This window comes from Sciurus carolinensis, chromosome 5, assembly GCF_902686445.1.
Source record: "Sciurus carolinensis chromosome 5, mSciCar1.2, whole genome shotgun sequence".
Classification (NCBI taxonomy): Eukaryota; Metazoa; Chordata; class Mammalia; order Rodentia; family Sciuridae; genus Sciurus; species Sciurus carolinensis.
The window spans coordinates 45,301,993-45,326,447 of record NC_062217.1 but is presented as its reverse complement, the minus strand read 5'-3'; the positions used below and the strand labels follow the sequence as shown (position 1 = coordinate 45,326,447).

Genomic DNA, 24,455 nt, shown 5'->3' with positions numbered 1-24,455 from the left:
CACTGGGAAAACTGGAATGTAGCTCAGTGCTGCAGTAAAATCAACTTTTATTTCTCAGTAGAAATAAAAGAAATAAAAAAAAATAAAACAGTAAAGGTCTATTAAGGAAGAAAACATCTGTCACTTTGGACAGAATAAAAGTCTCACCAAATGAAATAAATGCCTGTGGGAAAGTGACGTGTCATAGTACTAGAAAGTACAATGATCCTTCTCGCTTGCTCTTCATTTAGTTTCCATCCACTCAAAGCACTGGGCCTCACCCTATGCCCTGTTTCTTTCTCTGACTATGGAAAGATGCATGAACTGAATTTAGCCTTGGTTAGGTCTTTGTCAGAAAGTGTCTTCAAAACAGAAGTGTTTTATCTCAATGGCAAATATGTACTTCCAAATGAAATGCTTGTTTTACTAGCAAGCTTTTCCTTGAGTGAGCAACAATACTGTTAATTTTTCAAACTTTTAAAACACACACACATATAGACACATACAAACACAAATCCCAAACTAACCCTGTTCTATCATTCATGAAACCAAGATGAATATTTCCTGGTAGGATTAAAACACTGAGATTTTGTAATTTGAAAATAATAATAATAATAATAATAATAATAATAATAATAAATATTGATATTGACAAATGCAGTTTTGGTTTTTGAGGTTTCAAAATATAAATTCTCCACAAGATATTAATTATTTCAAAGTACTTAAAATCGGATAAAGGTGCTTGATATAAACCTTACTGGCTATTCAGTTAGAATTTATGAACCTAAAAATAAAAATTTGTTTTCAGTCAATGTGGAATATATTTCATGTCGAATATCCTTGTAGAATCCCAGAGTATACAATAAGTATGAAAACTAGCAGAGCCTATTTCTTTTCATTTATAGCCATCTCTCAATGAAATAAAAGAATTACAATTTGTGCATTTCTATTTGTAGAGTTCTTATTGAAATGGAACATGATTATTACACATTTTAAAAACATTCCTTAAAATTAACAATATCTTCAGTAAGAAAAATGGAAAAAATAACACAAACCTTAAAACTGCCAGCAGATCAGAAGACAAATGTGTTCTTTGGGATTTGACTGAGGCAATGTATTCATAAAAGTCTTTTCAATGGAAGCTATTCACAAAAGAAGTTCCATGGAAGACAGTATGGCTCTGACATGCCAGAAACTTCTGGAAGCAAAGAAATGCACCATTAGGGAAGGTTCAAAGTACCATTACTGCTAGTCCTATCCCTGGTGGTCAGGAAGGACTATATTAGCACCTGCAGGAATTATCAGCATGATGTTATTAATGTTTATTAATTGTGTATCCCAAATCTTTTTTCTCACAAATGGCAAGGTAGGACATCACCTTTTCAGCCCTGTATTTCGAGACAGCTAAAGGCCAGCAGTATTTTGTAACTAAGTACACTTCTGCATCTTCCCTTAGTGAGCAGGGTAGGGTTGGAGAACTGTGGACAAGGTTTGATCACAGAGGCAGCAAGGCTGATTCCTGAGTGCATGCCAAGCGTGAGGCTCTGTGCCTGGGGTTTTAGACACAGGGGCTCTTTGACCTGAGCAACAGCCCTGCAACTGACTCCATTCTAGAGATGAGAAAACCTACACACAGAAAGCTGAGCTCAAACTTAATAGTAGAAGGTCCACTAAAGCCCCAAAACCTGGCTCTTTCCCGCATTTAACTCTGTAGCCTAGGTGATTTAGGAAAATCTTTCACAAACGGAATTGATGAGAAGACAGATACCACCACTACAATAGGCTAAATTAATTCAAATATTACTAAGTTAATTATGAAATTGTCCTTCCTAATCTGATTTAGTTATATACTAAATTTTGTTCTCTTTGGTCAGGCCCACAGAAATACACCCAGCTTTAAGTGATGCACCTTTTCTTACAGAGATGGTGCTCCTTGGAAACAGAGGTCCTGGTGTGAGGGTGATGATTCTGTGTGCTGCTATACCAGGGACACAGCACAAACTGCTCATCTTCCTCTGGTCCCTCCTAATGACTCACAGCTCCTTCGCTGTCCTGTTACTTGGTTTTTCTGATGCAATTAAGAACCAAGCCCACATCCTCCGCTGAAATGTCCTGAGTATTTTGGCTGTTTCTCCCTGTGGCTACATTCATCTCAATAGCTAAGGGTGACTGAACAAGGCTTGGCAGGCTCTCTCTGGATTTCTATTCTGATTTTTAGTCAATTATCTACATGTTTCTGATAGATCCAGCGCCAGCTCAGCCCCACAGCTTACCCTCTGCCAACTGTCCCCATACCCACTCTCACAAGCATTTCAGGGTCAGTGCCCACCAACTAAACAATTCAAAATTTCCCTCCAAGTGTCAACTTTTAAAGCCATGGACTTTTGTCTGAGTTTTAGAACTTTTAGCTCGCTTCTACATTGCACTTGTGAAGCCTCAGAAAGGTTAGAAAATGATGGGGTCAGGAAGGTCACACATTAATGTTTCTCAATTCTATTTTTGTCAACTTGAGCCTAAGTTATGAATAAAGAAATAAGGAAATGATTTTTAGTATTTTCAAGTTCTGCAAAACTAAAGCCAAGGATCCTAATGTGGGACAAAAGAGGAAAAAGAGAAGTGAAAAAACTGGATCATCTTTGCATGAAAGAAGGAAGAAAAGCTGGGCAAAGAAAGGAGGAGGGCAGTTTGGAATAAAGAATTCAACCTAAATGACAGGAACGCAAAATAAACAAACTCCTCTTCAAACCTCATACACTAACATTCTTTTTTTCCTCATACCTCTCCAAAACAAAACTTTCAGGTTGTATTCATAAACCAGCATGCCTGTTTGCCAGAAAGTCCCACTTCAATTTTCAAGCATTCGCTCAACTACCATTCATTGAATATTTATGAGTCAATCAATAAGATGGAAAATTCTAGAAACACTGAAATGAACAAGACTGCCTTTGTCTACCCCAACCCCCAAGCATTACCTTGTAGAAGGATATAGCTAGGATGTCAAAACAATACGAAGGTTGTGCTAATAGGAGCAAGAATAGGTCTGGAGCCAGGCTGGCTGGGGTTCTCCTGCTTCGTCACTTATAGCCTTGGCCATGGTACTTGAACCCTCTTACCTCAGCTTCCTCATCTGCATGATGTATTTTGAGGATTAAGTAAGGCAGCCCATATGAAGTGTTTGGTGCACTGAGGGGCACATAGTAGGAACTCAGGAATGCTAGCAAACACACTTAAGTGCTGCTGCATAACATCATGATGATGTCAGCTCAGGGGAGGGGCTGCTCTGAGCTTCAGAGGAGCTGGAGGGGCTCTCTGCTGGGGATGTAGGGAATTGGGAATGCTTCAGTGAGGAAAGTAGCATGTAAGATAAACTATTACTAAACAAACATGATAAGTCTTTTACACATGATAAGGTTCTTCAGAAGCCCCCTGATGAGAACTGAAAAGTCAGAAAATTAGCCATCTTTTTGTAAAAAGAGTAGGTCCATGAACTTCGACAATATTTTCTAGTATTTGGCGTAAAAGTAGATATTTACCCTAACAACACAGCCAAGGAGTGATACAAAGGAGAAAAATCTATGTATTGCTACTAACAAAGGTACAATATCCCATAGGATCCTGTTCTATTCAATGGTAATCCAAAACGACACCACGGCTTTTAGTGGAACTTGGCAAGCTCTAGACATACCATTTTTAAACTTAGCATCAAATTTAAATCACAGGGCTTGTGACTTAAATCCCCAATGTGACCTTTACCAGGTATTGTTCAAGAAAACATGTCTGTTCCCGTGGAGAGAAACCACACGCCCTTTCTCTCCGGAAAGTATAATGAAAGATGTGCTGTATTGTTAAAGCACAGGGTGGCACAATGATTGTGGCTGTGATTCTCCAGAAGCAGTGGAAACAGACTCTATTTGATTTTCTATCACTCATTCAGAAATGTTGTCTTATCGTATTAATGGCCATTCCTACTCCTTCCATATTTTGGACTTTAATTCAAAAGAAGCTTGGCAAGAATCCCCTTACTTATAGATTTAAAGTATAATCCCTCTGAATATATCCCTTTTCCAAGGACATACTGAGCCACCATTTGGTCCTTGCCAGGCTCTTACAATAATTAAACTGAATAGAAGAGCAAGGAGCACAGAGTGGCCTGAATTCTCCCCCACCCTCTGGCTTCTAGCCCTGGTCACCTTCTCTATGAGTGTATGGTTCAGACGTGTCCTTTGCCAATACAATAGTATTAAGAGATGGGCCTTTAGGAGGTAACGGACCATGCGGGCTCCCCCTTGTTAAGAGGGTTAAGGCCCTTATAAAAGAGGCTTCACCTACAACCGGGTGGCCTCTTCTTCTGCCCTGTGAGGATGCAGCATTCTTTCCCTCTGAAGAAACCATCATGTAAGCAGAGGGAACACTCACCAGAAAACCAGGCCTGTTGATGCCTTGACCTTGGACTTCCCAGCCTCCAGAACTGTGAGAAAATAAATCTCTATTCTTCATAAATTATCCACTCTATGGTATTCTGTTACAGTAGCATCATATTGAAGAAGACAGAAAATGAGGTGTTGTTATAATGAATACCTTATGATGTGGAAGCAGCTTTGGAACCAGATGATAGAGGCTGGGAGAGGTTTGAAGGGAATCCTAGGAAAGGCCTATATTGCTGTGAATGGAACATTCAGGGTGATTCTGGTGAGGGCTCAAGAGAAGAGAAGAGCAGTAGGGAAAGCCTCAGTATATTTAGCAGTTATCCATGACGGTGGCAAGAATTCTGGTAGAAATGTGGACAGTAAAGACCCTTCTAATGAGGTCTCAGATGATAATGAGGAACAAGGGATTGGAAACTGCAGGAAGGGCCACCATTGTTGTAAAGCTGCAAAGGATTTGAATGAATTAGGTCTGTCCTAGGACTCCATGGAAGGCAGAACTCTAGAGCAATGAGCTAGGATATTTGGTGGAAGAAATCTCTAAGCAGCAAAACATTCAGGGGGCTAATGGCTTCTCTTAAATGTGAGAAGATAGAAACAATTTAAAGCTGGATTCTGTAATTAGAAGAGAAGCAGAACGTAAAATTTGAAAAATTCTCAGCCTGTCATGTGAAGAAAAAATCATGTTTAAGAGAGCAAACCAAGGGTGTGACCAAGTGGCCTTGCAATAAGAGACTAATATGAACAGAAGGAAGTCTGGTGCTATTCATCAAGACATGGGAAAATGACCTCAAAGGCATTTCAGACATTTTCAAGGCCGCCATGCCCATTGCAAGCCCAGAGGGCCTCAGTTCAAATAATGCCTTCAGTCTTACCCATATCTGATTTAGATGAGACTCTGGGGACTATAGACTTTTGGGTAGGTGCTGGGTCAAACTGAGAATTTGTGACTATTGAGACAGGAATGGTTGTGTTTTGCATGGAAGAACATGAATTTTATTGGAGGTCAGAAGCAGAAAGTTGTGGTTTGAAGGTGCTACCAAGACATGCACTAAGAGGTGGAACCTAGAAGAGGTAGGTGATAAGGTCATGAGAGCTCCCCCCTCTTGAGTGGGATTAAGGCCTTGAAAGAGGCTTACCCCAGCATTCAGATGTCTAGTCCTTTGGCATTCTACCACGTGAGGGCCCAGCATTCCTACCAGGAAGCAAAGAGCAGTCCTCATCAGACAACGGAACCCATCAGGGCCTTGATCTTGGACTTCCCAGATTCCAGAACTAGAAAATAAATTCCTATTCTGATTTTGTTATCTAGTGGTTATTCTACATAACTTGGTTATAATATCACAAATGGACTGACAGATAGTGAACCTGAAGAGCCAATGTCACCATCCCCTTTTCTCACCATCTTCATCCCTCTGACTGAATTATGAAATGCCATCAACTCTTCTTTCCATTCATTCTCACTCAAGACACCACATTTCATGTACTAGCACAAACTTCTAGTAGGCTTTCCTTCTTGTAGTTTATCCTGAAAAAAGTCCAAGATTTGTCATCCCTCAGAATAATCTACAACAATGATAAATATTTGAAAAGAAAGCTAACAAGTAATTCTTAAGTGTAACTTTTTGTACACCCTGTACTCAAGAAACTTCAAGGGCTCCCTGATTTCCCAAGGATCAGATCTAAGTTCCTTGCCAAGAATATCTGTTGCCACAAACCTCTCCAATCCCCAAAATGACTATTGTTAACTTAAACTCTTGGATCAAACAGAAATCAACTGCTCATTATATTGCAATGAATCTCAAATAGGGGTGCATCATGGTCATCCTGATCTACTGAACAGAATCTTTAGAGGAGAGGTGTCATATGCTTTAGAAAAACATTCCACAGGTGGTTCAGATGAATATTGCTTGTTAAGAAATGCTGAGTCTTCTCCAAGTGCATCCACCCCACCTGGCAGACACACTAGAAGACTCGCCTTCTTAACTGAACCTTCCAAAAGCACAACAATATTTTATGTCTTCTCTAGTTTCTCATTGTAGAGTACAAATACTTTAACTGTAAGGGAATTCCAGGGATTCTCAATGAGTCTGGAACAAACACAGCCATTAGGCATGTTCTGTTTTAACTATACAGAGTTATAAGAACAACTGAATTAACTGGTAACATTTAAAATATGAGCCTGGAGCAGTGTACATGTCTGTAATCCCAGTTGCTGGGGAGGCTGAGACAGAAGGACTGCAAGTTCAAAGCCAGCCTCAGCAACTTAGCAAGACCCTGACTCAAAATAAAAAATAACAAGGGTTAGGAACATGTCTCAGTGGTTGTGTGCCTCTGGGTTAAATTCCTGGTACCAAAAAAGTAAAAAGTAAATAAAATTATAAAAAAAAGATCTGAGAACACTGGGACCTAATTTCCTCATGTTAGTGTCTGGTTAGAGCTGAGAGGTTGGTGTGTGAATGGACTGAGGGCCTGAGCTACCCAGCTGCCAGCACCTCACCACTCCGAGCTACTCTCTCAGTGAGATTCTGCTTGGCCCCTACAGGTATCTGCATGTGCAATGCATTATCTTGCCTGACCATTACAGATACCAGCAGCAAAATTTGAAAGTCAAATGATTTTTCTTACTCTCTTACTTTACAGACCATGCTAGAATTATTACTTGAGGTTCCAAAGTTAGACACAGGGCTTGTGACTCATAAGCAAGCTTTGATTATCTTCTCTCTTGCCTTTTTTGTCTAAATGTTTCATGGTAAGCCAAAATTAAATATAGATGGGTGAGTAAGAAGCCTGATCTCTACTTTGTCTTTGCTTTGTAGTTTCCCACTTCCCACTTCAGATCCTTCAGTATGATATTTACTCCTGCTCTTCATTTCTTCCTTTATTGAATCCCAATGCTTCCTAGAATCACCTACAAACTAACAGAATTTTGAAGCTCTCTGCAGCCTCAGCCATAAGGAATTTTAGTTCCTTCCAGCAGCCTTACCCTGTTTCCACACCAGGCCTATGGCATGTTATTCTTTGTGTTTGGAAAGATTTCCCTTTTCCTGTTCACTTGGAAACCTAAGGCAGTGCCCTCCAGGAAGCCTAAGTCACATATGACTCATTTATTGACACTATACTACATTCACATGCCTGCGTATATCTCTTCTTCCCTTCACCCACTTTGAGCGTGGGCTGGATCTAGTGACTTCTATAGAATTAGAATATGACAAAAGTAATGAGAAGTGACATCTCTCTTGCTCTCTCACTTGTTGACATTCACCACCATATTGTGAACCACCCTTAGGGAGAGGCTCCTTTGGAAAAATAAAAAAATGGAGGGAAGTTTCTAAACAAGAGTCAATCAGGAATTGAGGGCCTCAGTCCACTAGCCCTGGAGGAACTTAATTCCTCCAACAACTTGTGAGCGAGACTGGGGCAGCCTGATCATTCTAATCAAGTTCCAAATCACATAAGTCTCCCTTTCATCGGATAAGGGATGGGTTCAGTGATTACTGCAACACTGAAAATAACTAAAGCTTTATCAGTTAGCTAGGTATCCCTTAATCCAGCCAAGTTGACACCCAAAGTCAACCATCACAATAGTCACGAATGACTAACACACTGACTGCACAAAGGTAAAATTAGGATGATACACTCCCGTCACACTTTTCTCACTGAATTGTAAGTACTTTCATAATTTCTAACAAGTAGCCTTCCAGGTGTGTTAAGGTAGGGCCATTTTCATCGGGCTTGCAAACAAGTCCACAGCTCGAGTACTGTGGCTGGCCTATGGTAGATGCTCAGTATATATTTGATTTTAAAAATGTGTTTGAGTTTTTAAGGAACCCTAGTTTTCCACAAAGGGCTGTATTATGTGACAGACTCATCAGCACTGTATGAGTTTCTGTATTGCCACATCCTAATCACTACTTCGTGTCCCCAGCCTTTTTACCTTTAACTATTCTAGTGGGTGTGAACTGGTACTTAGTCTGCATTTCCCTCATGACTAGTGACGTCATTATTCCAACTTCAAATGTGTACTGAACATCCTTGTATCTTCTGTGAAAGTTCTGTTTAAGTAATTTGCACATTTTGGGAAGGATTTTCTTTGTACTTTTAAAATGAGCTACAAACATTCTTTGTATATTCTAGATTCAAGTACTCTGTTGTATATACATATACATATATATAGCAAATTATATATAACCATATCTTTTAATAAGGGTTTTTAATTTTTGGGAAGTCTAATTTACTGATTTTTTCTTATAATGCTAATAGTTCTCCTATCCCAAGAAATAGTTTCCATCGTTCTAAAACACTGTACTAATTTTTTTCTAGAAGGTTTATAGCTCTTACTTTTATGTAAATGTCTATTATTCACATGAATTAATTTGGGTGTATGATGTGAGGTATGTTCTAACATTTATTTTGTTTCAAAACAGTTCAGGAATTGTTCCAGCAATTTCCTACAGTTTTAAACAAGCACTTCTTTTATCCCATGAAATTGCTTTGGTGCCTGTGTTGAAAAATCAATCGACTATATAAGAGTGTCTATTTTCCTGACAATCCATTTTGTTCCACTGATTTATCTGTCTATACTTACTTATATCATATTTTCTTAATTATTGATTTTCTAGTAAAAAGAGTCACAGCATTAGTCCCCCAACCTACAGTTTCTACCACCACTTGATAGTCCATCCATAAACCCATGAATGGATTAATTCATTGATTAAATCAGAGTCTTCATGACCCAATCACTCCCAAAATCTCCACCTTGATGTATTAGGGACAAAGCCTTCAACACACAAACCTTTGGGGGGACATTCGGGATCCAAATTATAACAAACATCATATAATCCAGGGGGAAAAAAATTCACAAGTCTAACATGATGTAAATAAATTATTGAATAAATAGGAAAATGGATAGAAGAGACATGTGACTTCTTTCTAAAATACTAATTTTTAAGGAAATGTGGAAGGAATGAAGTAAAGAGATGATGAGAAAATACAGAAATATTTGCTATAGGCATGATCCAATAATGAATACAAAAATAATACTAAAATGAATGACCAAACTTTAATGAAGATCAAGATAGTTAAACAGCCATAAAGTAGCCCCCTTAAAATATTTATTAGTTTATAAATGTTAATAAATATGTTGATTTAACATGTCTGTTTTTTAAAAATAGTCTTCCATCTAATATATGGAACTTATTTTTTCTCCCCATGACTATGTGCTAGATTTAATGACTTGCCTGAAACAAATATAATTGAGGAGAAACCTATACAACACTACCGTAATCAAGTGATCGAATTTTACATTACCAATTGACATAATGTGAATAATATGTGCATTTGATATGATGAGAAATGTACTTAACCTCTGTGGTATTCTTCCTAAGAACTAATAAACCTTGTCTAACTCTGACAGTGCATCAGGGGAAAAAATTGAGGAATATACTATAAAATATCTGACCAGTACTCTTAAAAACTGTCAAGACAATGAAAGTCAAAGAAAAAAACTATTGAACTGTCACAAGTTAGTGAAGGTTAAAGAAATATGATCCCTGCATTGGATCCTGGAACAGAAAAAGAAAAGAGCTGAAAATCAGATAAAGCAGAATAAAACCAGACTAAAATTTATTATATTAATATTAATTTCTTAGTTTTGATAAATGTACCACGATAAGGGATAAGCAAGAACAATTTAGTAGTCACCACTAGTAATATCCATAACAATTATTTCCAAGAAGATACAGGGTGCTATTAGAGAAATAAAGGATATTTCCACACACAGATCTCACAGGAATACCTATCAACTCACAGACCCCAATAGTGGGCCCACCCATAGACCTCATCAGTTGGCCTACCCACAGGTCACACCAACTAGCCTGCTCAGAACCAGTATGCTCAGACTCACTGGATGGGCCAAATGATGCAGGACTTTCCCTGCTAAAGTCAGACTATAAAGAGTGGACACAGAAACTGCTTCTTCAAATGCACAGACATCAAGAAAAGCTACAAGGACCACAAATTATCAGGAAAACATGACACCACACAAAGGATAGAATAAAATCCCAGGAACCAGGCCTAAAGAAATGGAGATCTATGAAACACTGAAGGGAGAATTCAAAATGATCATCTTTAAAAAAATTCTGTGAACCACAAGGGAGCATAAACAATTAAAATAAATCAGCAGACCAATATCCTTAATGAACATCGATGCAAAAATTCACAACAAAATATTAGCAAATCGCATACAAATATATATTAAAAAGATAGTGCACCACGATCAAGTGGGTTTTATCCCAGGGATGCAAGGTTGGTTCAACATTCGGAAATCAATAAATGTCATTCACCATATCAACAGACTTAAAGTTAAGAATCACATGATTATTTCAATAGATGCAGAAAAAGCATTCGATAAAATACAGCATCCCTTCATGCTCAAAACACTAGAAAAAATTGGGGTAGTGGGAACATTCCTAAACATTATAAAGGCAATCTACGCTAAGCCCATGGCTAATATCATTCTAAATGGTGAAAAACTGAAAGCGTTCCCCCTAAAAACTGGAACAAGGCAGGGATGCCCTCTTTCACCACTTCTATTCAACATCGTCCTTGAGACTCTAGCCAGAGCAATCAGACAAACCAAAGAAATTAAAGGGATACGAATAGGAAAAGAAGAACTCAAACTATCCCTGTTCGCTGATGACATGATTATATATTTAGAGGAACCTGGAAATTCCACCAGAAAACTTTTAGAACTCATAAGTGAATTCAGTAAAGTAGCAGGTTACAAGATCAATGCTCATAAATCCAATGCATTTTTATACATAAGTGATGAATCTTCAGAAAGAGAAATTAGGAAAACTACCCCATTCACAATAGCATCGAAAAAAATAAAATACTTGGGAATCAATCTCACAAAAGAGGTGAAAGACCGCTACAATGAGAACTACAGAACACTAAAGAAAGAAATTCAAGAAAACCTTAGAAGATGGAAAGATCTCCCATGTTCCTGGATAGGCAGAATTAATATTGTCAAAATGGCTATACTACCTAAAGTGCTATACAGATTCAATGCAATTCCAATTAAAATCCCAATGATGTACCTTGCAGAAATAGAGCAAGCAATTATGAAATTCATCTGGAAGAATAAAAAACCTAGAATAGCTAAAGCAATCCTCAGTAGCAAGAGCGAAGCAGGGGGTATTGCAATACCAGATCTTCAACTCTACTACAAAGCAATAGTAACAAAAACGGCATGGTATTGGTACCAAAATAGATAGGTAGATCAATGGTACACAATAGAGGACATGGACACAAACCCAAATAAATACAATTTTCTCATACTAGACAAAGGTTCCAACAATATGCAATGGAGAAAAGATAGCCTCTTCAACAAATGGTGCTGGGAAAACTGGAAAACCATATGCAATAGAATGAAATTAAACCCCTATCTCTCACCCTACACAAAACTCAACTCAAAATGGATCAAGGACCTTGGAATCAGACCAGAGACCCTGCATCTTATAGAAGAAAAAGTAGGTACAAATCTTCAACTTGTTGGCTTAGGATCAGACTTCCTTAACAGGACTCCCATAGCACAAGAAATAAAAGCAAGAATCAACAACTGGGATAGATTCAAACTAAAAAGCTTTCTCTCAGCAAAGGAAACTATCAGAAATGTGAAGAGAGAGCTACAGAGTGGGAGAATATTTTTGCCAACCATACCTCAGATAGAGCGCTAATTTCCAGAATCTATAAAGAACTCAAAAAACTCTACACGAAGAATACAAATAATCCAATCAACAAATGGGCTAAGGAAATGAACAGACACTTCACAGAAGAAGATATACAAGTAATCAACAGATATATGAAAAAATGTTCAACATCCCTAGTAATAAGAGAAATGCAAATCAAAACTACCCTAAGATTTCATCTCACCCCAATTAGAATGGCGATTATCAAGAACACAAGCAACAATAGGTGTTGGCGAGGATGTGGTGAAAAAGGAACACTCATACATTGCTGGTGGGGTTTGCAAATTAGTGCAGCCACTCTGGAAAGCAGTGTGGAGATTCCTCAGAAAGCTTGGAATGGAAACACCATTTGACCCAGCTATCCCACTCCTTGGTCTATACCCAAAGGACTTAAAATCAGCATACTACAGAGATACAGCCACATCAATGTTCATTGCTGCTCAATTCACCATAGCCAGATTGTGGAACCAACCTAGATGCCCTTCAGTTGATGAATGGATAAAGAAACTGTGGCATATTTATACAATGGAATATTACTCCGCAATGAAGAATGATAAAATTATGGCATTTGCAAGCAAATGGTCGAAATTGGAGAATATCATGCTAAGTGAGATAAGCCAATCTCAAAAAACTAAAGGACGAATGATCTCGCTGATAAGCGGATGAGGACATATAATGGGGGTGGGAGGGGTTAGCATTAGGTTTAGGGTTAGGTTTAGAGTTAGGCTAAGGAGAGCGGTAAGAATGAAGGAAAGAAGGACTGTATAAAGGGAAAAGGGTGGGAGGGGTGGGGGGGAACGGAAAAAAAAAAAAGAAACATCATTACCCTATGTAAACGTAAAAAAATAAATTAAAAAAAATAATAAATAAATAAAATAAATCAGGAAAACACTGAATGAACAAAATTTCAAGTTTGACAAAGAGATAAAAGCCATAAAAAAAGAATCAAATGGAAATTCTGAAACTTAAATTATAATGATTAAAAAGACAAATCAAATTGCTTCAACAGAGTAGATAAAACAGAAATATCGATAACTCAAAGATTAGTCATTTTACTATCAGAATGGCAGAAAGAAAAAGTAATGAAAAAGAGTAAAGAAAGTTGACTAGATTTAATGGGAGAATATCAAGCACAGCCATATGCATTATGGAAAATTCAAAACAAAAAGGCTAAAAGCTTATTTAAACAAATAATGGTTGGACACTTCTCCAACTGGCAAGGAAAATGAAAAATTAGATTCACAAAAAGAACTAAAATTGTCAAAAGCCAAAAAACAAAAAAGTTATTTTGAAAGAAGAAAGAGAAAAGCAACTCATCATTCGTAAGTGAGCCTACACAAGACTATCAACAGACTTCTTATCAGAAATATCACAGGTTGGAAAAGGGTGGGGTGATAGACTCAATGTGCTAAAAGAAAAAAACCTGCCATCCAGAAATACTATACCTGAAAAATGCCATTAAAATTGAATGAGAGTTAAAGATGTTCTAAGATGAACAAACTGAGGGAGTTTGTCACTATCACCTCTATCTTAGAAGAAATGCTAAAGGAAGTTCTTCAAATTAAAAATGAAAGAACACTAAATTGCAATAACAAAGCATATCTAAGTGGAAATCTTACTGATACCTTTAGGTATGTACAGAATAATAAGCATTGTAATAGTGGCATATAAATCATTATTAATCATAAGGCAAAAGTGAAAAGGCAAAAGTATTAAGAATATAAGAATTTACTATTAAATTTACAATATAAAAAGTAAATTCAGATATCAGTAACAGTGTAAGCCTGGGTAATAACAGTTTATCTTTTGTTGAAGATCATTTGTGATGAGAAGTTTCATTCACGACTCATGGTAATTACAAAGAAAACAAACTATAGACGGATCAATATATATCACCATAAAAAAATCATCAAATCACAAAAGAAGACAGCAAGTGAAGAGAGGAACAAAAGAACCATAAAACAGATGGAAGACAACTACCAAAATAGTAATAAGTCCTTACGTATAATTACTTTAAGTGCAAATTGATTAAATTTGATCAAAAGATATAAAGAGGTTGAATATACACAAATTAGATCCAACTACATGCAGTCTACAAAAGAAACACTTTAAATTTAATGACACACATATGTAAAATAAAAGGATGGGAAAAAAGTCCCATGCAAATTGTAATTGAAAAAGAGCAGGCATGGTTATCCTAGTATGGGACAATGATGAAAGGTCACTATCCCGAGAGACTAACATCATCATATAATGAAAAAAGGATCAATTCAACAGGATAAAATAATTGTAAATATGTAAGAATTCCACATCAGAACCCCTAAATATATAAAACAAACATTAATAGATCTGGAGAAAAAAACAGACAGCAATAAAATATTAGTAGGAAACTTCAATATCCTACTTCCGATAATGGATATATCATACACACAGAAAATCAATGAGGATACAGCCAGCTTGAACAACACTATATAACAAATGGACATAACAGATATAATATACAGTATTCCACCCAAGAGCAGAATACACATTGCTCCCAAATGCATGTGGAACATTCTCCAGGATAGATTACAATTTTAAGAAGACTGAAATCATACTAATTATCTTTTCTGTCCACAATGGATCCAATCAGAATATCAAGAATAAAAGGGAAATGGGAAAATTACCATGTATGTGAAAACTAAAAACACACTCAAACAACTGCTGGGTCAAAGAAGAAATGAAAATGAAATTAGAAAATATCTTCAGAACAATAAAAACAACATACCAAAATTTATTAGCTGCAACAAAAGAAGTACTAAGAGAAGTGTTAATAGTTATAAACATCCAAATTAATAATCAAAGAAAAATTCAAATGAACAATATAATTTTACACCTCAAGGAACTAGAAATGAGCAAACCAGATAAAAAAATTAGCAATGAGAAGGAAATACTGAAGGTTAGAGCATAGAGAATAGGAAAACATTAGAATAAAATCAACAAAACTAAGAGTTGTTTTCTTTTTAAATACAAAATTGACAAAGTCCTAGCATGACTAACCCAAGAAGAGAACAAACTCAAAAAGTAAAATCTGAAACAAAAGGGGGAACATTACAACTGATGCCAAAGAAATGAAATATATCAAAAGGGACCATTAAGAACAATTACATACCACAATCTGGATGACCTACAGAAAAAGGGGACATTTCTAGAAACATACAACCTGTCAGACTGAATCCTAAAGAAACAGCAAGCCTAAACAGATTAATAAAAAAAAAAAAAAAAAAAACCCAGGAGATTGAATCAATAATTTAAAAACCACCCAACAAAGAAAATCCAGAATGAGACGGTTTCATAGGTGAATTCTACCAAACATTTAAATACTTAATACCAGTTTTTGTGAACTCTTCCAGAGAAACAAAAGTCGGGAAATTTCCAAACACATTTTATGAGGTCAGTCACCCTGATACAAACCAAGACTAAAACATCACAAGAAAAGAAAATGAGTCGGGGGTGTTGGCACATGCCTGTAATCCCAGTGACTCTTGAGGCTGAGGGAGGAGTTCAAGGTCAGATTCAGCAACTTATGGAGACCCAGTCTCAAAAATAAAAAATGAGAAAGAGCTGGGTATGTGGTTCAGTTGTAAAGTGCCCCTGGGTTAAATCCCTAGTTCCAGATAGATAGATAGATAGATAGATAGATAGATAGATAGATAGAGATATATAAACAATAAAATAAAATGTAGACCTAGACCAATATTCCTGCTGTACATTGATGCAAAACATCCTCAAAAAAATTGCAGCAAACTAAGTTCAACAATATATTAATGGGGTCATACACCAAGACCAAATGGATCCCTGAGATGCATGGATGGTTTGACATAAGAAAATCAATCAATGTGATATACCACATAAATATAATGAAGGGTAAATAAATCACATGATCATTCTCAATAGATGCAGAAAAAGCACTTGCGAAAACTCATCACCTTTGCATGACAAAAGCAGTTAATGGACTTAACACAATAAAGGCTTTATATGAAAAGCACACAAGTAACATCCCATTCAATAGTGAAAAACTGAAAGCTTCTCCTCTAATTAGGAGCAGGCAAGGATGCCCACTCTCAGTCCTTCAATTCAATAGAGTTCTGGAATTTTTGCTATAACATTAGAAATGAAAAAGAAATAAAAGACATCCAAATTGGAAAACAAGAAACAAAATCACTTCTGTTTGCTAATGACATGATTTTATATATAGAAAACTCTAAAGAGTCCATAAAATGTTAGAAATAACAACTTTAATAAAATTGTGGGAACCAAAACAACATATAAAGATCAGTTCTCTTCCTATACACTAACAATGAGCTATTCAAGAAAACAACCCCATTTATAACAACATTGAAAAGAATAAAATATTTGGGAAGAAACTTAACCACAGAGGTGAAAGACTTCTAGACAAAAAGTACAAAACACTGATGAAAGTCATTAAAGCACACACAAATAAATGGGAAAACATACCATGTTCATAGATTAAAACACTCAACATGATGTCCATACAACCCAAATCTACAAATTCCCTGTCAAAATCCCATTGTCATGATTTATAGAATTAGAAAAACAATTCATGTAGAGACTGAATAACCAAAACACTTTTAATTAAGACAAAAAGTTATAGGCATCACAATTCCTGACCTCAAAACATATTATAAAGCTATAATAATCCAAAGAGAATGATCTGGCATAAAAACAGACATATGGACAGAAAGGGAGCTAAGAAATGTACCCATGCACATAAGATCAAATGATCTTTAACAAGAGTGCTAAGATAACACAATGGGGAAAAAGCCTCTTCAATATGTGGGGCTGGGAAAACTGTATGTCTATATGCAACAGAATAAATTGAATGCTTCTTTCATAATTCATACAAAAATCAATTCAAATGAATTGAAGACTTATAAGAAAACCGAAATCCATAAAATTTTGAGAAGAAATCTGAAGGGGGAAGTTCCAGAATATTAACTATGGCAATGATTTCTTAGCTATGACACAAAATTGCAGGCAATAAAAACAAAAGTAGATGAGTGGAATTACATCAATCTTCAAAGCATCTATGTAGCAAAGGAAACAACAAAATGAGAAGGTAACTTATGGAAAGAAAGAATATTTGCAATCTTTATCTGATAAATGTTTAATATCCAAAACATATAAGGATGTCCAATTATTCAAGAACAGACAAAACATTCAATTAAAAACAGGGCAAAAGAACTAAACAGACATTTCTACAAAGAAGACATACAAAGGGCCAATAAGTATAGTTAAGGTACTCAACATCACTAATCATCAGGGAAATGTGAATCAAAATGACAAGATATCACCTCACATGTGTTAGGCTGGGTATTATAAAACATCATCATCAACAACAAAAATAACAAAAACCAAGGATAACCAAATGTGGGTGGGTACAGCTACTAAGGGAAACAGTGTGGAGATCCTCCTGGAAAATAAAAATAAAAATAGAACTATCCATCACTTGATAATAGTAATCCCACCTCTGAGTACAGACCCAAAGGAAGTGAAATCCAAATTTCTAAGAGGTATCTGCATTCCCAAGTTTATAATAGTCAAGAAGTAGAAACAATGTAAATATCCATCAATAGATGAATGGATAAAGAAAACGTGGTATATACATAAAATGGAACATTCTTCTCCCTTAAGAAATCCTGCCATTTGTTAATTTCATGCATGGGCCTGGACGATATTATGCTAAGTAAAGTTTACCAGACATAGAATGACAAATGCTACATGAGGCCACTTAAGTGAGGAATCTAAACTAGCCAAACTCACAGAAGCAGATAGTAGAATGGGGGTTGCCAAGGGCTAGAGGGAACATGAGTAGAAAGTTTCAGGTACAAAAAGATGGGTAAGTCCTAGAGATCTACAGTACAGTACAATGCCAATATTGGCAGTATTTTATTATGTGAGGTATATATGAGAAGAAAGGATAATCAAAAGGATGCAGAAACATGGGAGAATCTCTTAGTAAAGATTCCAGGTTTCCAACGAACACCTGAAAAAGCAGGATGCCAGGCTATAATAATCTCAGATGACAAAGACTTCCTAGTCTGATGCTCTTAAATATAACTGGATAACAATTATTGACAAATATTTGAAGGAAGAAGTCTACAATAAATAAAGAAAAAATGCCTCTGAGGAAGCCTGAGTAATTCAGGGAAATAAGAATATTTAAGATTTGAAAAAAAAAATGGTTCTATAAAAAAGAGACATCAAATAAATAAGATTATTAGAAAAATGGAAAGTTAATAGTAAACATTTTTTTTAAATCAGTGTAAGATAAGAAAATGGTATTGAATAAATCTTCTAGAAAGTGTTTAAAAATTCAGGGAGAAATGGAAAACAGAAAAATGACAAAAGATGTAGAGAATCCAACCATAAGAACCAACTACTAAGAATACCAAAGGAAACCCCAAGAAGCAAAACACAGTAGAAGAATAATAAATGAGATAATTGAAAAGAAATTCCCACAACTAAAGAACAAAGTTTTCAAAATAAAGGGCACATTAGGAGATAAAAATAATCAATGAAGAAAAAAAGAACCATAAGTAGCAGTATTTTGGTAAGAGATTCAATAGGTAAGTTTCTAAAAACTGAGGAGGAACAAAAAGTAGCCTACTAAGAGACAAAAATCAGATTTATTATTAGCAATCTAGATGCTAAAAAGTATAACAGTGCTTTCAAAGTTCCAAAGGGAAATTATTTTTAACTTAAAATCATTCATCTAGATAAAACATGAAACCCATTAAGTCCCAAGCTTTAATTCTGCAAATATTTCAATGATGTTGACAGAGACATGTTGAAATAGGATGAAAATCATACTCTAGAGTTTATATAATTACATTAGTCAGATAATTTATATATTGTTATAATTGTATGATTATTTTCTTATCATTGTAATATAATTATATTTATGTTTTTATTGGTAGTGCTCATCTGAGATGACGGCACAAAATGGGCTTAATCAAGTCACTTTCAGATATAAATAAATCTAGAATATTCACCTTTACATTTCCTCTTTAGGAACATTCTTGAACATGTACTTGAGCAGGACCTGAGAGTAAAATGAAAAAAGGGAAGGCATGGGTCCAGGGAAGAGCAGCACAAGATAAGATGCCTAGAGCCAGGCACGGTGGCGCACACATGTGATCCCAGCAGCTCCGGAGGTTGAGGCAGGAGAATCTTGAGTTCAAAGCCACCTCAGCAAAAGTGAGGTGCTAAGCAACTCAGTAGGCTGGGGAGTGGCTCAGTGGCCGAGTGTCCCTGAGATCAATTCCTGGTTCCTCTCCTTCAAAAATATATGCCTAGGTATCAATTTCTTCAGTCCACGATATGAGGAAGTAGCCAGGAAAGAGAGTTCTAAAGATTTAATTCCATTTCCAAAGAAGATAAATATATGTAAGGATGCCATACAGGCAGAAAAAATATATATATATATATTCATATTTTTATGGACTTCTAATTTTTAGAATCATCTTTCAAATAAAATACAAAAGTCTCCATATAACTAAAGAAAGAATATAAATGATATCAACCTTCATAATGTAAAATTAAAATCATATATAAGAAACACTGGAAGGTATTAAAGGGAGAAAAGGTTATGGAAAGAGTAACTGCAGTGATCTGAATGTGTCCACCACAATTCATGTGTTCAAACAGTCCCCACAGTGGTATTAAGAAGTAGAGCCTTTTAGGAATTGCCTATACATCATAAAGGTTTCAACATCACTAATGAATTAGTGCCTTATGAAAGGGCTGGAGGGAACCAGCTTAGGTCATTTGTTGCTCTTCTGTCATGTGAAAATATACAGTCATTCCTTTTGTCTTTCCTTCTCATCCACATAGGGTTCTACTCTGGAAAGATGCCATTGATGGAACAGTCTCTCACCAGACACTGAACATGAAGGCATCTCATTCTTAGATTTTCCAGTCTCCAGAATTGTGAAAACAAATTTCTGTTTATAATATACCAGGTATTTTGCTATAGCAGGTAATATTCTCATCTTGCAATGAAATCAGTATTTTTAATAGTTGATAAGATAGAAGTTAAGGACAAAGTTGTTTAGCTCTCTGTTCTTGTAACAAAATACTTGAGAAAATCAACTTATAATGAGGAAAAGTTTATTCTGGCTCACAGCTTCACAGGTTTCAATCCACAGCTGCTTGACCCCACTGCTTTTTTTGATAGGGTTGGGGGGTTATTCTGCAGCAAGGTAGTACATACTGGCAGGGAGTGTGTGGTAGAGCAAACAGCTCAGTTCATGGTGGCTGGGAAGTGAAAACAAACAAACATTAAAAAGCTGGGCTTCTAATATCCTCTTCAAGGGCAGACCTTCAACGACCTAATTTCCCTCCACTAGGGCCCGCCTCTTAAAGGTTCCACCACTTCCCAGTAGTGCAAAGGTGAGGACCAAGCCTTCAACACATGGGCTAATGAGGGACAGTACAGGTCTAAATGATAGCACAAGTATATTATTTGGAGGTACATAGGTGACAAGAACTAAAAAAAGTGTACATTGGAAATGAGCTGCTGGTGATACAAATAAGCTAGATCCTTACTATTACCGTGCTGTCACTGATAATATTTAACTTTGATAAATCAAGAAATTATGATTACATACACCCATATACTATATTTGATTCAGCCAATATTATAAGTATATTTAGATTTATAAAGGAACTAACAAGTCTAGTGCAGTGGCACATGCCTATGATCCCACCAGCTTGGGAGGCTGAGGCAGGAGCATTGAAGTTCAAAGCCAGTCTCAACAACTTTAGGGACTCTATAAGTCCCTAAATAACTCAGTTTTTTGAGACAGTCTCTAAATAAAATATAAAATAGGGCTGGGTATGTGGCTCAGTGGTTAAGTGCCCTTGGATTCAATTCATGGCACCAAAAAAAAAAAAAAAAAAAGAACTAACAAAATTATAAACATAGAAACAGAGAAACAGATAAAGAACTATAAGTTTTTCTCTGGGTAAATAAGTTGAGGTGGGATCCAAGACTAGTTTTTCATTATAAGTCTCCTGTATTTTTTTTTTAATTTCTAAGAGCATGTACATATGTTTTAGTGATAAAAAATAAATGTGAAACATTTATCAACATTAAAAAAATCCATCAGGAAATCATCCAACTAGACTTCTGCTTCACAATGCAGGTCTTAGCATTTAAATGTGGACCTGCTGGAAATTCAAAAATTAAAACACTACATTTTAAAGTCTCAAACAGAAATGTCTTCTATGTATTCTACCCTGTGGCAGATAATATCACAACAACACTTTAGAATATGTGACAAAATAGCCTACTTCAGGTATATTAGGTGTAGAAATAAGCTGGTTAAAATATTTATGAAAAATACATGAGCTAAGTACATACCTGGCCTAATAACTCTCCATGATGTACCTAACACATGTCAGAGAAAGAGGAGCATTGGTCTCCTGGCTCAATAATGCAACAATGGAAGACAGCTTAAATTGGTGCCATCCCGAAATATCCTAAGTCTGTCATTTATTCCCACTGTGATTTCCAATGAGTAAGATGACAAAATGCTCATCAGAAACAAGAGTCTGAGAACTGCATCCCAAGCTTTCCTCTCTAGGACACGATACCTCCACCACTAAAAATGACATAGCTCAGAGGACATCAGGCATAGTAAGATACCACAGAAATATGTCACTTCAAAAACGGAATATGTCTGATGTGGTATATGTGGATATATCTGGATGTGATGACTATTCTGCAATACAGATTTAGAGAAAATGAAAAATGAGTAAAAAAGCTTAAAAAGAGACATCAAAATAAGAAAGAGTGTAGAGTATTTGTATGGTACTCTCATTCATCCTTAAATTTCCTTTTCTGTGTGTTTCAACATTTCAAAGGAAGAGTTTTTCCAATGTCATTTGATATAGACAAATATCTGAAGTTCCACAGCATACTTTAAATACTCCCCGTCTTCCCATCTTGCAGGAGCTTTACAAATGAATGCTTGGATTGCTTTTCCTAAAGAGAGAAAGCAGAAAATATATATGGGCTCTTCCCCTAACCCCTTCCCTGAATTAGAATTTTCCAGCAACTGGAAGCCTCCAGACAAGTTCGTAGGGTTGGGCAGGTCTATATCTAACTGCCCATTTTTTCTCTTTTGTAAAAATTAAGGTTCAGAAAGTTTCACAAGTAGTAACAGATTTCAGACCTCTGTTGGAAGTCATTATGGACAAGGTCTATCTGTACATATACAGGCCTAAGTAGAAAAGTTACCAGACTGTTTTTGCAATAAAACAATAACCACAAAAATAAATAATATCTAAGTGATATTGAGTTATCTTGCTGTGGATGAAACTGAAGCTTACAGAACCTGCAGATACTCCACGTGAGCCTTTATGGGCCTCTGGCACTGGTAAAGGACAAGATTCTGTTCCCCTGCCAGCCCTGTGCACCCATTTCCACACATTCACATGCAGTGATGGTTGTTACCAGCATAATGATATGATCCTTCTAAGAAAAGAAGTTCCGTGAGAGCAAGGATAATGTCTTTCACCACTGTATCCAAAAATCTAGAAAAGTGTCTGACATATAATGAGGATTCTATAGTTTTTTTAAATGAATGACATCCTCATACTTTCATTATAAATAGCAAAAGAACAAGTTCAGGTGAAAATACTTTGCAAATTCAAATCTTTTGACAAGGAAGGCATCATTGTTCTTCTGTTTAATCTAATCCCTATTGGGGCCAACTCCTAAAGGTTTTGACAAAGTCCTATGATTTGAACTCTAATGTTGGGCCATAATTAGATTCAACTACAGGTGAGATGCAGAATAAAGCAGTTTTTGGAATATGAACATAGAAACCAGACTGCCCAGGTTCAAATGCCACCTTTACCACTGACTTACCACCTGTATTTTCTTGAGAAAATAATGTAGCCTCTTTATGCTTAGTTACCTTGTCTATAAATTGAAAGATAATAATAGTGCCCAGTTCACTGGGTTGTTGTGAGAATTCAATGGATGACTTTACCTCATTCATTGAAAACAGGCCTGGCACAAAGGAAGCACCAGGCATGGTGTTAATGTGGATGCTACTGCTTCTAATGCACAAAAGGTATCAAGAAATTCAGCAATGTCCAGTGCCAGCATCTTCCTCTTCTTCCCCTCTTTTTTTTTTTTTTAACTAGTGCCATGCAAGTTTGAGGCTATATTTTACATTCCTGGATTTCTCTGAAGTTTCACCTTGATGTACTATTCTCCGTATTTGTTCCTTAAAAAGACCAGTGGAGTTACAGCTCAATAAAGTACGTGTTTGGGATAAAGTAAGGATATGAGCTGAGGCATTTAATCACAGAAGCAGCCTCAGGGTCACTATTCATTTTTTGCCTGTTTTTCAGAGCACATTGCTAAATGTGTTTTCTCTTTCATGAAGTCCCTTTTGAAAAGTTACTTAGACATGACAAACTTATTTAAACATAAAATAATTTTAGTCCTCATTGAGATTTGCTTTAGGAATATCCTTGGAGTTGGTAACTGATGTTTCAGCCAGTGATATAAGTCAGAGGAGGTTAGTTTATGGGTTATTGTATACATGACAGAGTTTGTACAGTTATATTCACATTGCCTCTTTGCTCCATTAGTACTGAAACCCAAATATCAGATTACTTTAATACAAGCAAATCAGATTAACCTGAATTACTCTGGAACCTTTAAAAGAAAAAGCCCAAAACAGAAGAACGCACTGTATCTTGTGCTGTGACCAAGACCATTTGGTTAGAACTTGCTAAATCAGGTCAAGGGGTTCTCTTGGGGAAAAGTGGTTTGCCAAAGAGATTCTAAAATTTCAAAACTAAGACATAAAATAATATGCCATTCACTGATTCTGATTCTGTCTTTGATGGTGCTTTGGGAAATGTTGGACCACTGGTCTGCATCACTTCACCTTGTAGGGGAAAAACTGTCACCAGCAGCTAGTGCTCCCAACTGTAATAATCTTCCAGGTTGGTTCTAGGGGATCCAAGAATAGAGAACCAAACATTTCCTTTCCCCAGAGCAAAGCTCAGAAGTATAATCTGTGTAATCAGCATACACAGCTTATGTATATATAATATATGCATATTATATATATATTAATTTAGTTTGTATACTATGTAGATAACATATTTGTATACTTCCTGTATACATACTTTCTTAGATCTTGTATATGTATCTAACCTATGTACACACACATGTACTGATTGACTGGTTAACTATTTTATAAGATCAGGT

At 36.2% G+C, this 24,455-nt stretch overlaps 1 protein-coding gene across 10 annotated transcripts in view; it reads right to left on the bottom strand.

Moving 5' to 3' along the window:
* The window catches only part of Enox1 (ecto-NOX disulfide-thiol exchanger 1), a 531,696-nt gene that overhangs the window by 263,816 nt on the left and 243,425 nt on the right, over positions 1-24,455 (bottom strand). For 6 of the 10 annotated variants that reach the window (XM_047554188.1, XM_047554186.1, XM_047554189.1 and 3 more), the window contains one exon: positions 1,035-1,177. The exons of 2 other annotated variants lie outside the window; for them this stretch is intronic. The gene's annotated coding sequence lies outside the window, so the exon portion shown is untranslated. The remainder of the gene's footprint in view (positions 1-1,034; positions 1,178-24,455) is intronic. 2 more of the 10 variants (XM_047554187.1, XM_047554194.1) reach the window with 1 other exon arrangement.